Source organism: Enhydra lutris, unplaced genomic scaffold, assembly GCF_002288905.1.
Source record: "Enhydra lutris kenyoni isolate GAN:26980312 unplaced genomic scaffold, ASM228890v2 scaffoldscaffold26, whole genome shotgun sequence".
Taxonomy (NCBI): Eukaryota; Metazoa; Chordata; class Mammalia; order Carnivora; family Mustelidae; genus Enhydra; species Enhydra lutris.
The window spans coordinates 16,765,574-16,771,005 of NW_019154110.1; positions in this window are offsets into that span (position 1 = coordinate 16,765,574).

The window sequence follows — 5,432 nt, forward strand, 5'->3', positions numbered from 1 at the left end:
GAAAACAAACTGAAATATTAAAGTGATATAATTTGGCCAAGATTACCAACTAATTATGATCTGTATCATAGAGTAGGGTTGCATTATGACTAAGCCCTGGGTACTTTTGCCTTTGTGGGCCCTTTCCTCAACAAAACCTAAAAGGTTATGTTTTATGACTGCTTTACTATAAAGATGAATATAATCTAGGCTAGATAATATTTTTTTCTTATGATATATCTCTAGCCAAACTGACTAAATAAAAATAGAGAATATATAAATTACAAATACTAGGAAGAAAAGAGGGATTATTGCTAAAGAACTTACAGAAATTTTTTAAAAATTTAAGGAATACAACACATAAGCCTATGCCCATAAATTCAACAATATGGATTATTAAGTGGACCAATTCCATGAAATACCCAAACTACTGAAAATCACTCAAGAATAAAGAGATAACTTGTACAGTCCTCTGTCAAGAAATCTTAATTTGTAGTTAAAAACTCTCCAATGAAGAAAGCTCCAGCCCCATGAGACTTTAAAGGCTCATTCTATCAAACATTTAAGGAGAAAAATCATAGAACTTCTATAAAATCACTTCCAGAAAATAGAAGGGAAGACTCCAAACTCATTTAATGAGGCCAGAATCACCCTGATACCCTGAGACACAAGAGGAACCACAGATCATTATACCTCATGAACATAGACATGATTCTTAGCAAAACAGTAGTAAAGCATATCAAATCAAAATATTAGCCTTCTATGGCATAAGCCTCATATAGATTTTTTTTTTAAGATTTATTTATTTCAGAGGAGGGGAGAGGATGAGCACAAGCAGGGGGAAGGGCAAAGGGAGTGAGAAAATCCTCAAGCAGACTCCACACTGAGTTTGGAGCCCGACACTAAGATCAGTCCCAGGTCCCTGAGATCATGACATGAGCTGAAACCAAGAGCCAGCTGCTTAATCCAGTGGCTCATGAGCCTCCAATCTCATACAGTTATTATTTTAGACAGTCAAATCTGTTTTAAAGAAATAGCAAAAATAAATAGTTTTCTATACCTATTCATTTATTTACCATTTTTAGTACTTTCTAATCCCTCCTTTAGATCCAGGTTTCCAACTTCTTTTTAGCTCTACCTAAAAAATGTTCTTTGGCATGTCTGATAGTACATATCTGCTGATACTAAATTCTCTCAGCATTTATTGTGAGAAAATGTCTTTACTTTCACTTTTTGAAATATACTTCCACTGAATATTGAATTCTAAATTGACAGTTTTTTTTTTCTTGAAGCAATTTGAAGATGTCATTCCATTATATTTTGGCCGGTATGGTTTCTGAGAAGAACTGGCTATTAATCTTATGTTCACCCATATGTAATAATTCTCTAGCATCCCCCACCTTCCCACCCCCAAATCATTATAACTTTCTCTTTGTTTTGCTTTTAGGGTTTTCCTGTTTGTTTTTCAACAGTTTAAATATTTGTGCGTAGTGTGGTTTTCAATATATTTATTCTGCTTGGAATTTTCTAGCTTTTAATATTTATAGTTTGCTATTCTTCATTATCATTTTGCTATGGTTAGGAAATGTTATTCTTTTTTTTTTTTTTTAAGATTTTATTTATTTATTTGTCAGAGAGAGAGAGGGAGAGAGAGCAAGCACAGGCAGACAGAATGGCAGGCAGAGGCAGAGGGAGAAGCAGGCTCCCTGATGAGCAAGGAGCCCGATGTGGGACTCGATCCCAGGACGCTGGGATCATGACCTGAGCCGAAGGCAGCTGCTTAACCAACTGAGCCACCCAGGCGTCCCAGGAAATGTTATTCTATAATAAATTTCATACACTATATTTTCAGATTTTATTCTGCCTCACTCTTTTACTGAGACTGTGATTACATGTATATTATATAGTTTGATATTTTCTCACAGAGCAATGATGGCCTGTTCTATCTGAAGTAGTTCCCTCTGTACTCCATTTTGGACATCTTTTTTTAACTGAGTTGTCATCAAGTTCACTGACCCTTTTCTTCTGTAGCATTTACTTTGCTGTTTAGCCCACCCAATATATTTTATAGTTTAACATTTTATGTTTTGACTTATGACCCTTTTGAGTTAATTTTTGTACAGGATGCAAGTTATTGTCAAGGTTCTTGTTTCTTATCTATGTACAATTGTTTCAACACAACTATTTCCTGCTCTGAATTACTTTTGCAACTTTACAAAAGAATAAGCTGGCCATATTTGTGTGAGTCTATTTCTGGACTCTATTCTGTTCTATTGATCTATGTGTCTCTCCCACCAACAAAACTATACTGTCTTGATTACTACATATAGTAAGTCTTAAAATCAAATAGTGATGTTCTCCAACTTTCCTCTTCTTTGTCAAAGTTGTTTTAGCTATTCTACTTCCTTTGGTATACCATATACATTTTAAGGATTTATTTATCTAAAACACAGAGAGAGTGTGCAAATAGGAGGAGGGGAAGAGGGAGAGAATCCTCAAGCAGACCCCCTGCTGAGTGCAGACTCCAATGTGTGGGCGGGGGGAGGCTCAATTTCATGACTCATGAGATCATGACCTGAGCTGAAATCAAGAGATGGATACTTGACTGGCTGAGCCACCCGGGTGCCCCATAGACCATATACATTTTAGAATCAGTTCGTCTGAATTTCCAAACATCTTGCTGGGATTTTTATAAGAATTGAATATACATTTAGAACTAATAGGCATACTGTGCTTTTTCCATCCATAAACACAATTATGTCTCTCCATTTATTTAGGTTTTCTTTTAGTTCATCATTTAGTATTTTGTAGTTTTTTAGCATAACATGTAAGAATTTATTTGTTCATGGCTACTGTAAATGCTCTTGTGTCTTAAACTTTTGTTTTATATTGTTAATGCTAGTATATAGAAATTTGTTCATTCTATACACTAACAACAAACTATCTGAAAAAAATTCAGAAAACAGTCCCATTTATAATAGCACCAAAAGGAATAAAATATTTAAGAACAAATTTAGCTAAAAAGGTGAGAGATTAGAATATTAAATAATAAAATATTTTGATGAAAATAAAGAACACACAAATGAAAAGATCCCATGTTCATGGATTAGAAAACTTAATATTGTTAAAATGTCCAAACTACCCAAAGTGCTCTACAGACTCAATACAATTCCTATCAAAATCCCAATGGCATTTTTACAGAAATTGTAGCATATTCACAATAGCCAAGATATGGAAATAATCTTAATGTCCATCAAGAGATAAATGGATAAAGAATAAGTGGTGTATATATACTGGAATACTATTCAGCTTTAAAAAAAAGAAGGAAATTCTTCAATATACAACAACATGCTTTAACCTAAAGGACATTATGAAACAAGATGATTACAGAAAGACAAATATTACATGAGTCCACCTATGAAATCTAAAACAGTCAAATTCATAGAATCAAAGAGTGGAATGGTGGTTGCCATGGTTGAGGGAGAGGGCAATGGGTGGTTAATAATCAGTGGGCATGAAGTTTCAGCTAAGCAGGATGAACAAGTTCTAGAGATTTGTTGTAAAACATTTTATCATCAATACAACACTATATGATACATTTAAAATTGTTGAGACGGTAGATCTCAGATTAAGTGTTCTTACCATATTAAAATTTTTAAAAAGCCAAATTGAGGGGCACTTGGGTTGCTCAGTTGGGTAAGCATCTGCCTTGAGCTCAGGTCATGATCTCAGGTTTTTGGGATAAAGCCCCACAACAGGCTCCCTGCTCCGCTGGGAGTCTGCTTCCCCATCTCCCTCTGCCCCTCCCTGCAACTTGTACACTCATGCTCTCTCTCTCTCTAATAAATAAAATCTTTTTTTAGATTTTTTTTTAGATCTTTTTTAAAGATTTCATTTATTTATTTGATAGATGGAGATTACAAGTAGTCAGAGAGGCATGCAGGGAGAGAGGAGGAAGCAGGTTCCCCACCGAGCAGAGAGCCCGACACGGGGCCCAATCCCAGGACCCTGAGACCATGACCCAAGCCGAAAGCAGAGGCTTTACCCACTGAGCCACCCAGGTGCCCCTCAAATAAATAAAATCTTTAAAACAAACAAACAAAAGCTAAATTGAGAAAAAATAATCTATGTACTGTCCTTGTAGAGTGGAATTCTATGGTAATTTTATTGAAGGGCAAGTTGAAATAAGGGGAAAAAAAAGAAACACATTTGATATTTGTGTTGATGTTGTGTCCTATGACCTTGTTAAACTTATTTATTAGTTCTGTGACTAGACTTTTTGTAGATTCCTTGGGATTTTTATATAGACAATCATGTTACCTTTATAATCTTTTTTTTTTTTAAAGATGTTATTTATTTATTTGACAGAGAGAGATCACAAGTAGACGGAGAGGCAGGCAGAGAGAGAGAGGGAAGCAGGCTTCCTGCCGAGTAGAGAGCTCGATGCGGGACTCGATCCCAGGACCCTGAGATCACGACCTGAGCCGAAGGCAGAGGCTTAACCCACTGAGCCACCCAGGCGCCCCAATCATGTTACCTTTAAATCAGGACAGTTTCTTTCTTCTTTTCCAACTAACTTGCCTTTTATTTCCTTGCCTTGCCTTACTGTACTGGCTAAGATTTCCAGTACCATGTTGAATAGAAGTGGGGAGTACAGCCATCCTTTCTTCATCCCTATTTTGTGGGTAATTATTTAGTCTTCTATCACTAAAAGTGACATTAACTATAGCTTTTTTGTAGATGTCCTTTAACAGTCTGAGGAAGTCCCCTTTTACTTCTAGCTTGCTGAGAGTTATTAATCATGAATGGGTGTTAAAATTTTGTTGAAAGGTTGTTTTGGCGGGAGGGGGGTTGCATTAACTGATCTAATCATGTGGTCACTCTTAAACCTTAATACTTATAAACTAATAAACTGAATTTACTATAAACTAAAATCTAACTATAATGTGTTATATAGATATTTTTTAAAATTTCTGATAGAGTTTTTTAAAAATTCTGCACCAGCCTTGCATTACTGGCATAAAATCTTCCTGGTTATGGTGTATTTTTTATTGATAGATTTATTAATTTTTTTTAAAGATTTTATTTATTTATTTGACAGAGAGAGATCACAAGTAGACGGAGAGGCAGGCAGAGAGAGAGAGAGAGAGAGAGAGAGAGGGAAGCAGGCTCCCTGCTGAGCAGAGAGCCCGATGCAGGACTCGATCCCAGGACCCTGAGATCATGACCTGAGCCGAAGGCAGCGGCTTAACCCACTGAGCCACCCAGGCGCCCGATTTATTAATTTTTTAAAATAATTTTGTATTGAATATGAGGAATATTGGTCTATGTCTTATTTTTGTTTTTTGTTTTGGTACTGTCTATGTTTGACTTTAGGGTTAGGTTAATGCTGACCTCATAAAGTTAGCTGGGTTTTCCCTCCTACTGTCTGGAGAAGATTATGTAGAAATAAT